This window comes from Mastomys coucha, unplaced genomic scaffold, assembly GCF_008632895.1.
Source record: "Mastomys coucha isolate ucsf_1 unplaced genomic scaffold, UCSF_Mcou_1 pScaffold20, whole genome shotgun sequence".
NCBI lineage: Eukaryota > Metazoa > Chordata > Mammalia > Rodentia > Muridae > Mastomys > Mastomys coucha.
This window is the reverse complement of record NW_022196903.1, coordinates 61,067,804-61,081,530: the sequence shown is the minus strand read 5'-3', so window position 1 is coordinate 61,081,530 and position 13,727 is coordinate 61,067,804. Positions and strand designations below refer to the sequence as shown.

Here is a 13,727-nt window from a genome sequence, read left to right as displayed (position 1 = left end):
ACTCAGAAATCCTCCTGCCTCTGTCTCCCAAGTGCTGGGATTAAAGGCGTGCGCCACCACTGCCCGGCGGCTGTGACTCTTGAGATGTTATTATATACATCACCCTGTGAAGTTTGCCCTAAATAGCAGAGTCTAGGATGGAGCTGGTAGAAAGGAATGGCATGCACCCACTAGCCTCACTGAATAAAAGGTGGCACTGGGCTCCATTGAGAGGCTCATTTTCACAGTTGGTCCCCTCAAGCAGTGCGGGGGGAATTAAGTAGAACAGGACAACTGCCCCTGACCTTAGGTGGGGCTACTGTAAGGACACAGAGAGTTGCAACATTCCATGTGCCCCAAGATGCTGGGAAGGAGCCAGGAGAATTAGCCAATCTCCATAATAAATCCAATGGGCAGGAGCTGTTGGGCCCTGGCAGTCAGCGAGGCCCTTACTTTACTGAGTATCTAAGAATACCTGAGGCACTTGCTTCAGAAAGCTGGTTCTGGAGGTCTGCAACTGGGCTAGAACAAACACTTCTGTGGAAGACTTTCCTGAAATACCAGTAGTGATGGCCAGACTCTGCCTCTGGCTCCTACCCATCTTTATTTCTGCTTTTAATTCACACAGGCCTATTTAGAAGAATGCTACTCTCTGGCCATGTATGACTTTTCAAAGCTCTAACTAAGCCCTGAAAGATTCTCTTCTTAATGACAGTAGCCTACAGGGTTGACTTCCTTTAGCATGAAATCGTTCTATTAGTGGACATTTTTCTTTGCTACAACAGTTCCAAGTTGGTTTCCACAACAGACACACTTCCTTCTGACAAATGCCACAATGCTAGACAATCTGTGCTTGCCACCCACAGTGGCATGCTTTTACACGTGCTCCCTGGCTTCAGCGCAGGTAGTCTCAGAACCACCTTGGGGTACTGGTGTAGCAGAGTTATCAAGGGATTTTGCTGTCGGAAAAATTTAAATCCTGGCTTGTCACTCCAGAATGGTTTACTTCTGAATCTCAGTTCTCTCACCTGTGAAATGGGAAGGGATAGTAACAAGAGCTATTCACATCAGGGGCAGCTTCCAGGATGAGCAAAGAACTCAGCACTTGTCTGACTCCTTACAGGAGAGACAGTGCAGTTACAAGCATATGTCACCAATACCCTTGACCTTAATATCAATATGCAAATTGTCCAGTGATAGGTAAAACCCAATGAAGCCACACAGTGTGCCCATCGTCTGATGTCCTGAACCCCTCCACTGTCCTGATCACTGCAGACTTTTCCCTCTGCCCTCCTTTTATCTCCTCAGATCAAGATCTGTCTGACAGAGATCTGAGCTACTTGTTATCATTTTAGTTTTTTAAAGGGCCACATGAAAAGAAAGATAGAAAAAAGATACTCAATGCATTTAGCTTAACGTAACCCATACAAAATTATTGAGCTAGTTTACATTCTGGGGTACTGAATCATTGAAACACACTGACTCTTAATTGGATCAGCGGCATCTGAGTGCTCAATAGCGACAGCACCATTCTGGCTTCAGTAGTGGCTGTTTCAGTGCAAAGAGGAATCTCAGACTAGGGTACTCTCAAGCCTCTCCAATACAACTCTGACAAATTCATTTTCCCTAATTCTTGGCCTCCGGTTTAGCTGAATCTAGGCTCTGAGCACCACAAGCCAGAGCTATCCTATCACCCCTGAATCAATACCCTTGTCCCCAATCTTCCAGTCTCATCTGGCCTGACCGGTACAGTCCAGCTCTACCTTATACCTCTGAAAGGCTGACTTGAACAGGGTGCCCACTGAAAAGTCCAAAGGGTTTGCATTCAAGGCCCTCTCACCATTCTGTATCATAATAAAAGTCTTAAGCACAAAAGAAACTTCTTTCTATATAGTGTGCACCAAATGTCAGGTACCAGGTGAGACACAGCCCTTGGTGCACAGTCTTAAATCCACACAGTAACCTGAGGGAGGCTCCATTTTATTTCTAGTTTCATACATGATATCAGCCATGTGTCTAGCACCAGACAGCTAAAAAGCTGCTAGGATAAAATTTGAGTCCATGTAAATTGATTCTAGGGTTCAGGTCTGGGATTTTTATTGCTACACAGAAACAGTGTCAGGGTGTAACATTCATGTCCCTGACTTTATTGTGTTTTCAAGTCTTGAGCCTTCATTCAAGTTCTCTGCCAGCCTCTTGGCTCTATTTAAATTTTCTCTAGCTTTAGGTTCCTGTTTATATTGCTATCCTCTTCAGGAAAAGTTATAAGTAACTACTTCTGCTTGTAGTGACTAATCCGCTTTATTACTTAATTCCTGCTATATTCTTATAGCTCAGGGGCTAAAGGATTCCCGAAAGGCCTGATCATGCATGGAAAGGGTAGGCAGGGCAAGTTGTCCATGCATATTTGCTATCCAATGCATATTGTTACCTAACTGATTTTACACAAGCATTGTAATCTAGTGACTACATGTCTTCATTACCATGTGCTAGTGACTGTAACTAGTACTCAGTGCTCTGTGCAAATACAGGTTTATTTAGTATCCTGAGAGGTTGGATTTATCATGCTCATAGAACTCAGGAAGGTTAGAGAATTCCCAAGATCACAAAGCTAGAGATTTTAGTTGATATTTCTTCAACATCAAATCCATGTCCTGACCATTTTGTTCTACTTTCCCTCTCACAGTGACTAATGTAGAGGAAGAGACTTCTGTAAATACCTGGGTTACAGTAAGACATACAACAAAGCAACTATGTATTAGCTAGTGTGAAACCACCATTGGGGGATGCTTTTATATCTGATGCTTGCTATCTTAGAAACAGGATACACCTTGCTGATCTTTCCCACAAGTATCCAGTAAAACTGTCTATTCTAAGCCAATGAATACCCACTGGTATGCTTCCTTGCACAGATTTTAGGTAGGTGGAATTCCTGGCTTTCCCGTGTATTTGATAAGGACAAATATGTTCACTCTGTGAACCCTCACCTCCAGTACGAGATGCACCCAGATTCCAAGGACCAAGCTATTGTGTAGTATCTAAACAAGATTTCAGCTTGAGGTAGGTCTAAGAGAAGGTGCCCTATGACCTATAGCAGTGTAGTTCTCAGCCCCTGCTTTAATGCTGGGCCATGCTCCATCCATCTGTCCAGACAATGCTTATAGTTAACACTGGAACAATGCTTATGATCAAGTTTTGCCTGCAACCTAGTTTAGCAAGAAAATATTGGCTCAGAAAATATTTGTTTATATCTGCATGGCTGGTTTAAGATAGCTAAATGGCTCATGTGTTTATTCAAGAACGAATGAATGAATGTTGAAAAATGGTAATGTGGGGAGAGAGGAAGGCTTCAGTTAATGTGTGTTCACATGAGCTATGTCAAGGACCCCAGTGCCTCAGATTAGTGGAAGGAGCAAAGGCTTACTCTGCTCCAAGTGAGAGTGGTGTGTGCAGACATTATCAACCATAGTTTCCTTCTCCAAGATGGCTGAAGCCCGAGACTGCTAAATTTACCTCCTTTATTAAGCTGGCTACAATAAGCCCACCTCCTAGATTTTGACGCATAAAGTAAGGTTCAGGCCTTGTGCAGGTGATGTGTTTCTTCAGAATGAGCACACACCAGGTCACAGCTTTTGTCCTGTGTCTGTCTGTCCTTTCTTCATCCTCGTGTCACCCCAGTTAGGTCAATCTCTGAAGCTAGGCTTTTCTATGTTAGGCACCATGTTGAGGGCTTTATATCATGTTTTTATTTACTCTCTACAACACCCCTAAAAAACAAATTACTGTTATTTCACTAATTAGCATTTTTGTTAGGAATATAAACATAGTAAGCACCAATGACACCTGAGTGGTCTACAATAAAACCCAGCTATCCTGGGCCCTGGGAGATGGCTCAGTGGGTAACGGTGCTTGCTCTACAGCACAGGAATGCAGTGGTTTGACTGAGAATGACTTCCATAGGCTCCTTTGAATACTTGGCTCTGGTGGGACAGTTTGGGGAAAGATTAAGAAATGTGGCCTTGGTGGAGGAGGTGAGTCACTTAGGGGTGGTTGGCTGTGAGGTTTCTAGCACCCACCCCATTCTCTGTTAGCTCTCTCTGCCTTTTGCTCTAGGATGGAGATGTAAGTAAGCTCTTAGCTGTTCTTGTATTACGACTGTGCTCCACCATCATGAGCTCCACTCTGTCTGAAAATGATAAGCCCAATTAAACACTTCCTTTTATAAGATGCCTTGGGCATGGTATTTTGTTATAACAATAGAGAAATAACTAAGACAGGGACTGAAGCTCAAGTCCCTACCACTCAGGTTAAAACAAAATCTGGGGATGGAATATGCGCACTTTTAACTACTTGTCAGGTGGGCCTCAAGAGCTCTTTGGTCAGGCAGCCTGGCTAAACTTGTAAACTTGTGGTTCATTAAGAGATCCCCTCTCAAGGCATTAAGGCAAAGAGTGGTAATATCTTGCTCTGGCTTCCATTTGTATACACACAAGGATGGACACATCCCCTTAGACTATTATAGTAGACACACTACTATAATAATGGTGGGAATTCCAAATGGCATAAGAGAATTCTCACTGCTCCATGTGGTAGTGCTCTTAAACATCTGTGAGAGGAAGGGTCCACAAAGGGTAACAGACTGCACTGAAGGCGTTCTCTCATACAGCGGCTCTCAGCCTGTGCTCTGCACTCCTGCAGCAGCAACCTCAGGAACGTCTGTGAATTTCTTAGGAACAGTAATTCTCAGATACCAACCCAGACCTACTGAGTCAGAACTGGGGTGGACCCTGTCAATGTGTGTCCTAGAAGCACCCCCACCCTAAGTACTCGAGGTGAGGGTCTGGAGAGATAGCTCAGTGGTTAAGTGCTCAGACTGCTCTCTTGGTTCATTTCCCATCACCAACTTGGGAGGAGAGAGGGAAAGGCTCACAAACCCTTACAACTCTAGCTCCAGGGCATCTGACACCTTCTTCTGAACTCTGCAGGCCCTGTACACACATGTGCACACAGCCACACACATACATATACACACAATTACAAATAAGGATAAATATACAGCAAGTAAAGTCCCCTCAAGTTAAGGAAGTGCTCACTGCCCTGGACTGGTGCAAAGCAGAGCCGGCAAACAGCAGGAAGACCTGGCTATGGAATAAACAAACAGCTGTTCTTTTTTATTTTTTTCTTTTTTCTTTTTTTTTTTTTGGTTTTTTTTTTTTTTAAGATTTATTTATTTATTATGTGTAAGTACACTGTAGCTATCTTCAGATACCCCAGAAGAGAACATCAGATCTCAACATGGATGGTTGTGAGCCATCATGTGGTTGCTGGGATTTGAGCACATGACCTTCAGAAGAGCAGTCGGTACTCTTAACCACTGAGCCATCTCTCCAGCCCTTTTTTTGGTTTTTCGAGACAGGGTTTCTCTGTATAGCTCTGGCTGTCCTGGAACTCACTCTGTAGACCAGGCTGGAACAAACAGCTGTTCTATTTAAACAAACTTGATCATATTCCTGGTGTTATCCTAGAACTAAGCCTAGTCTCAGAAGCACAGCTGTGCACAGCCTACATAAAGCTTGAAAGGTGGCAAGGACTTGAGAGAAGTCTGACTAAGGAAGGATGCAGAATAGCCCATTTGCTCAGGCTAGGGACTTGACTTAAAGACCCGTGTTAAAGGTCTGCTACTATTTCTATACCCGAACTCAGCAACTTTTCTTTGTATCCACCTGACCTTTTGAGTCTTGTCCCTATTAGCCTTCCCTAGGGACCTAGGAGCTTGTCCTTCTGTTACCTCCCTGGCTCAGTGGAGTTGAAGGTTGTTTCTAAGCAGACTTCCTACCTACCCTAGATGTTGTCTACAATGTAGCTAGCTATTCTACTCATATTCTTTGCCATGACAATGCACAAGAGACAAAAATTAGGATTCTATACTTAAGACCTAGCATCTGGTCCACATGAAGCAAAGGGCATGCCTTCTATCACAGCTAACCATATAGGAGCTTGGCTTTCAAGAGAGCATACAAACCAACCCCCCAAATATCCCAAAGAGTAGAAATGTGGGAAAAAGACTATGCAGTATTCATTTTGGATTACAGGGAACATGCAGCCACTGATTTGCTTTGATGGGACAGGATAAATGGTTAAAGAGGATCAGCCTTCCATGGAGGGCCTTAGAAGACTATCTTGTTCAGTGAGACTGACAACTACCAGCTGGCACTGAGCATGGCCAACAGTGCATATGGGCTTGATTTGTGGCTTATGCTTCCACCAGCGTGGACCTAGGGAGGAATATAAGTGGGACAATGAACGTTGGAAGGTGGCAGTTAGAAACTTGGAAGAAGGAGTGTCCAGTGAAGGCTTAGGCAGGCTCAATGTACAGGTGATTGAAATGAATCAACCCTCGAAGGACTGGCACTCAAGGTTGAGATGAAGATGGGTATGGATTTCAAAACGGTTACTGGCAAGAGGGAGTAGAACACAGCCTAGAGTGGTGTTCTTAGAAAAATGGGGCCACCGAAGATTTCTGGCACAAGTAACAGGCCTCAGGGAGCTGATGGGGAAAGGGGTTCACAGGCTCAGACAGGGAGACAAAGGAGAGCCAGAGAAGTCCAGGCAGACTGTTTTCAAGGAAAGCGTAGGGGCAGCCAATATGATAAGGTTTCGCAGTTCATTGCAGCTTACTCTGAAGATCCTGTCTCTTCCTTCCATGAGGCTGGAGCTTCAGGCAGGCGACCACATGCACCCAGCCACAGGTTCTAAACTCACATCTTTTTCTTTGTCTGGAAAGTGCTTTAACCACTGGCCTCAGATAAAGGATTCTGTTTTTTTAAAGATTTATTTTTACTGTTTTTGGTTGTATGTAGGTATGAGTATGTCTGCATAGAGGTATGTGCATGTGAGTGTAGGTGCCCTTGGAGGCCAGTCATTAAGTTTCTTCTGGAATAGGCATCGGATCCCCTTGGAGCTGGAGGTGCAGACAGCGGTGAACTGCCTAATGTGGGAACTGACTCAGTTCCTGTGGAAGAATAGAACGCTCTTAACCACCAAGCCATCTCTCCAGCCCGTTAAGGAGTCCTGGTGCATGTAATATATCAAAAATCTCTTAGATATAATGAGCAAAGCCCACCAGGGACAAATAAGAACAAGCTGTCTAGTTGGGTTTATATATACAGTTCAAGTTCTGCTATAACCAGAGTAGCAGTCCATTAAGTTAGGATTGGCTATGAGTTATCTGCTGGCTACAGAACCCCAGTTAACAATTTTTGCATGGGTTTGCTGTACTTTTGTGTATGCTGAAAATTTTAAAGAATAGAAAGTTAAAACTGTGATTCTAAGCATTCATAATACATTACATGTAACTATTTTTTTTTGGCTTTTTTGAGACAGGGTTTATCTGTATAGTTCTGGCTGTCCTGGAACTCACTCTGTAGACCAGGCTGGCCTCAAACTCAGAAATCCGCCTGCCTCTGCCTCCCAAGTGCTGGGATTAAAGGTGTGCGCCACCATTGCCCGACACATGTAACTTAATATTAAATATTATCAGGTGAGATGTGTCAAGAGTGGCAGAGATGCACATTGTGATTATCTCATTTTCTCTTCCAGATCATGACCTAGTGTCCACCCAGTGTCCACAATGCAAAGAACTGCTTTCTAAGGAAGCAGACAAATGATAATCCAGGATCTGAGCGCTCTGCCCACTTCACACAGTGATCAGTCCTGGGTCATACACACTCAGGTGCATTATTTTGTAGAAATTGCCATAAAAAGTGAAATACCCAATGCTATGGTTTAAAAGTTTAGAACATGCTAAAACTGGAAAAAGAGGGTGTTTTATTTTTATTTCACCTCCATTTTGCCTTCTCCCTGGGAACCTACAGCAGAGCAGCATGCATTCATCTTGCTTTCAAACATGTTAGACTTGAGGAACAGAACTGTCTGGAACTCCTGCAGTGACCAGTAAGATAAATTCCCTGCATCTGCCCCTGTGGGTAAGGTAGTACCTATTCTGAGCTTCATGGAACCTAAGTATTTATGTTCAAAGGGTCGGAGGCTGAAAATGCAAGCAGTTCCCAAGCTCACTTCTTCTAGTTCAGACTTGGTGTTTGTTTATATGATTAGAACTCTAAGTCTCAAGGCAAAGCCACCAACTTGGCCACCAACTTTTTTATAAAAAAGTTGAGGGGAAACAGAACCAGGACTGAAGGCTTGACCCAACAGTAATATCAACACTTTCTGAGCTGTTTGGTTCACCAAATTTCATAAACATTTTAGTGTATCTTCAATTCATTTAAGGAATACACATTAATTCAAAAGTATACATATTTTCTTCAAATAAAGAACAGAACTTAAAAAAAAAGATTGTTCAGACAAATTATTGCAAAGGATCACTTCAGACACCAGAAGAGGAGCTGGAGAGATGGCTCATGACTCCTGCAAACACACATGAATATGTGCATACACACGTGCACTTATTTACTATACACAATTTGCCTGGTAAATTTTATCCACTCAAATTAAAAAAAAATGCAAAACAACATTTTCAAATAGAATGGAGTGGAAGATTCTTCTTTGTAAACTCTGGAAAAGAGTTTCTATGGCTATTGTGAGCCCTGGACTTTCCAGGCCTGACCTATTTGAAGCACTGGAAATTACTTGGCATAGTAGCATGAAATGGCATCATGGAATTTCTTTTTACAAATGTATCTTCCCTCCAGCCTAGTCTTGGGTCTATCTGACCGTCTTCTGGAAGGATGGTGCCATACACATATAGCTGCTTATGTCTTCTATGCATAACAAACAAACAAACAAACAAACACAAGTTCAGGTTGGTTTGACTTCTTATGACACGTGGGTAGCAGGAATAGATTGTTCTGTAAATCTTCTTCATAATTCAGGAAATAAAGTGTTGTGGTTTGAATAGATTATGGCTCCCACAGACTCATATGTTTGAATGCTTGTCCCATAGAGAGTGGCACTATTAGGAGGTGTGACCTTGTTGGGATAGGTGTGGCCTTCAAGGAAGCGTGTCACTGTGGGGGCAGGCTTTGAGGTCTACTGTGCTCAAGCTATATCCAGTGTTAGTTTCCTTCTGCTGCCTGAGGATCAAGATGTAGAACTCTCAGCTCCTCCAGCACCATGTCTGTCTGTACACTGCCATGCTTCCTGCCATGATAATGATGGGCTGAACCTCTGAAACTGTAAGCCAGTCACAATTTAATTTTTTCCTTTATAAGAGTTTAACCATGGTCATGTGTCTCTTCACAGCAATGAAACCCTAATTAAGTCAAAGAGGAACATCATTACCTTGGAATCATGTACAGAGCAAGACCCAACACAGTTTAATGAACTGATCACAGAACGAGGCCCCCATAAACACACTAATGAAACACTTCAGGAGTATGCACTATAGGTAAGCAGCAAGATGCTTGCACTCAGAGTATGAAAAGTAGACTTCTCCAACCAGGAGGGTGTCTTATCACTCGCTCACTGCTCTCCTCCAGTGAATACTTTCACTTATGGATCATCCACTGCACAAAGAGGTTAGCAGAAACTATTTAGCTCAGGTACTAATCAGATCCCATTAGAAACCACAAGTACAAAGTTAAAATACAGCACTTTCACATAACTTCTTGTGTCCACTGAAAGAAATTCCATTTATCTCTAATGTGTACCCACAGTGTCCATGTTCTCAAGCCTTCTGCACCAGTGAATGGGAGGGGATGCTTATCTGCAAAGCAGGATAGAATGCCATCAAGAGACTTTACAAAACAAAGTGCTCTCTTAAATATTACCTATAATGGACAGAGTCAATTAATTATTAAAATTTATTTAAATTCTGTTTTGGAAGCTTGTGTGAACATCTTGAATTTAACATGCAATTTATGCTACACAAATTTTATTGAAGATAATATTTAAAAGCTCCAGATTTTTAAAAATTTATTTATTTTTGCCTCAAGACTATTTTCTAGCCTATCAAGGGTTTCCTTCTTAAATATAAGGTGTGTTCTCACCACTTTCAGTAATCCCAGGGATAGTTAACAGAGGAAGTTTCTGTCTTCCCTGTTTGCTTGGCTTGGATATTGTTGCATGTGACCCCTATGAGGATCATCTGCAAGAAGTGTGGTCTTAAGATGGCACCTCTATGAAGTAGAATTTAGTGAAAGACCCTTAAGTAATTGGGAGCATGCCTCCCCTGGAAGGGGATAATGTAGTTCTTACAAACCTTGGCTACTTTCCTTGAAAGCAGGTTGTTCTAGAACAGCAAGCCTGGCTTCCTGTCTCCTTCCTGTAATCTCTTTGCATGTATCACTGCTACTGTGATACCATATGTCATGATGTTCTCACCTGCTGCCACACATGAAGACATAAAACACCAGGCTTCCAGGCTTCAGAACTGTGGCCTAAATTAGCTTTTCTTTATAAAGTAGTACAGGATATTATAACATGAAAGAGAATCCACAACCAAGTGTCTAGGAATATATTCTTACTAGGCCTGCTTTTCAGAGTCACTTAAGTAAATGCTACAATTCACTCAAGTTCCAATCTCACCATACACCTCTAAACTAAGTACCTGGGATAGGACTTGGCTCAGGTGCATTCTGGGAAAGCTGTATGTGATTCTGATGTGCACTCCTCCTTTGAAAGCCATATGCCTAGAACAGTGGTTCTCATCTTTCCTAATGCTGCAACTCTTTAACACAGTTGCTCATGCTGTGGTGACCCTCAGCCATAAATTATTGTTTTATGGTTGTTTTTGTTGCTACTTCATAACTGTAATTTTGCTACTGTTATCAGCTGGGTTGTAAATATCTATGTTTTTGATGGTCTTAGGTCACCCCTGTGAAATGGTCATTTGATCTCCACAGGCCTGTGACCCACAGGCTGAGAACCACTGGGTTAAGTGTTTATCACAGCAACAGAAAGCAATCTAGGACAGTATGTCTTCATATTTCAAACAGAGCCTGCCCTGTTTCCTGTCTCTAAGCACAGCTGTTCTTTAAGACCTGCTCTGGTGCTGCTTCGCATCCTGACTCAGCCCATCTCTCCCAGGGGATGCTGAGGAGCCCCACCTGTCTCTGGACTCACAGCTGTCTGTAAGTCCAGGACATTACTCAGATGATTCAGCACGATCTTTCTTTTACTACAGCTACCACTTCAGTAGTTCTGTTTCTGAGATCAGCATCGTGTCTCTGTACATCCACAGGATCAGCTGGCCTGTATTGGTGCCATATTCCTTCAGTGCTTCCATCTCCATGTGTGAGCCAGCAACTGTACATTCAAGCTTTGCTTAATATTTTTTTGGGAGGTGGTAGCATCAACTTTGGCTTTCTTTGTTCTCTGATGCCCTATTCCAAGTTTTCTGAACTATGAGACAACTGGGCTTGACTGATCCTGACAATGGCAAAGCTAACCCAGCAGACCTGAGAGTGCTGCTCTACTAGGAATGGGATTAGAGCCTGGAACATCACCAGTTCCCTTTTCTCCCCACAGCCCGCCTGAGGGGACACTGAAACTACACAGGCAGGCCCATCTTCCTGAAACTCAGCTCTGATGGGTTATGTCAGTAGGTTGGTGGGAATATGAATTCCATTTTTATGGGTTATGCCAACCAGCTCATGGAGGTGTGAATTTCACTTGCAGTCTTGCAGCCAAAACATTTGTATATTGTTATTTCAGATGAGGTATAGTCCCAATGAATGTGCACCTCACTGACGGGGCACAAATCTGGAAGTTCACAGCAGCACTTGTTAAAGCAGGTTACAAATGAAACTATCCAGCTGAGCACTGAATGGATTCCGTGTGCACAAAGAATATGGCAAAGAAGAAGCTCAGACACCTGTAGTGACATGGATGGGTTATAAACAAGGTTGAATGAGAGAAGCCAGCCACAGAGGATGAAAATGGAGTGTGGCCCATATGGTTCCAGCCAATGCAGAACAGAAACAGGTCAAACTGCTCTATGCTGTCAGGATGCTGGGCAGTCATAAATGGTGGTGCAAGGATCGGGACAGTGCTTACCATCTGAAGGTCCCTGCAGGCAGGATCAGGATCTCTGCGTGTTAAACTAGGTACAACAAGCTGCACCTGGGCTTCTTGCTTTCTAGTGGATTCTCCAACCTTAAGTACCCCCAAAGCCCAGTGAAATGTGATGTGGACTTTCTCTGGGGAGAGGCTCCCGGCAGTCCACAGCAGGCGCACACACAGCATTCTGGATGTTCACAAAGGTCATTGCCCAAGGAAGGGAGAGAACATCCACTGGACTTCCAGCTCAAGGTGGTCCCCAAACTTTAACACCACAATTTGTTCTTGCTTTTTTGTTCTGTTTGTTTTCTTTAGATGCCCCTTTGCTTTCCAATTCCCTCTCTGGGAAATCCATAGCTGCTTCTAGCTCATGCCACACTGCTTCTCCACCAAGTCTCTGTTCATCCTCCAGCTAAAACACCCACTGTCCTCTCCCTTTCACAGATCTCCAACAGGGACCGTATGATACCTTGACAGGCACTGAGGATTTACAAAGAAACCTGAGGGGATCTCGTCCTCTCCGAGGATCTAGAATTCATCTTTCTACCTGTGAGGTTCTTCTTCATCCTTTGCTTCAGCCTGTGGTTATCTGTCACTTCCTATCTTGCACTGTCTCTCACTTTAAGGACAGAGGGTTCTGGTGGTAGTGTTCCATCCTGAATGTAGTGAACAGATGCATATGCAGCATCCATTTAAAATGCATTTAAATGAACGAGGAAGGAAAACTGGAATGCTAAAAACAAACAAAAACGCAAACCAAAACAACAACAAAAACACCCCTCGACCTGGTGTACAATAAAAATGAGGTGGGCTCCAAATTCAGAGGCTGTTTTCTGTCCAAATGTTCACTATGATGGCCAATACTGAGAGGAATGACTGCAACGGCAAAGGAGAAGTCTGGTTACTGGGCAGACACTGCACACAAGGTACAAGTGAGGAATGTGTCCCAGCCACCATCCTCAGATGAGCCCGGCTGCTAGGCCCACTCACTGTGCTGTCCCTCCCTGGGTGCCACCTTCTACTTCTGAAGCTCTTCCCTCTCACTAGCATGCCGCAGAAGTACCCTGCAATTGGAACACTTTGGACATCAGCATAGGAGAGAAAGGGCAAGCAGAGACCTGAGGACTAGCCCAAGGTCCCTCAGGACAGAAGGTGCTGACTACCAATGAGGAATTTATTCTTTATTGTCTCAAATTCTGTGGGCAAGACATTTGCCCTGCACAGCTAGAGCTCTGCAGAGGTGACTGGGGATGACAAATGCCCTCACCTGTACTGGAGCATGGAGTAGCCCCTTCCTTCATCTGGTTGGGACTGGGTGCTTATGGTATTTCTTCATCAACATAGGCAGTTTCTGAGAAGCTGAAGCTGGTCACATGTGAGCAGTTCCTGCAGCTCCCTTCGACCTCCCACCAAGGGAGAGGGGCAGGCATGGCAAAGGAAAAGTAAAACTGCCCATTTGAATGCTTCGGAGCCAGTCTGTGGCTCCAGCAGTGTGAAAATGCTCGAAATGGATTCATGTTCTGTCTGAGCTCCTCCAGGGAGAACCTTCCAGCAGCCAGGCTAGACGCAGCTTCTAGACCTAGCTTCTAGACCCTACGTTATTTAGTCCCGGTTTTCTGAAGCTGGCTCAGGTATTTGTCTTTTCTTCATTTTTAAAAAGCAGTGAACAAGAAATATGCTGCAAAATCCAAACTGTACTCATGTGAACCAAACAAAAAGCTTTCTTCTAA

General features: G+C 43.6%; 1 protein-coding gene across 1 annotated transcript in view; it reads right to left on the bottom strand.

The window, feature by feature from the left end:
* The window catches only part of Gng12 (G protein subunit gamma 12), a 123,657-nt gene that overhangs the window by 12,936 nt on the left and 96,994 nt on the right, over positions 1-13,727 (bottom strand). The gene's annotated exons all lie outside the window — the stretch shown is intronic.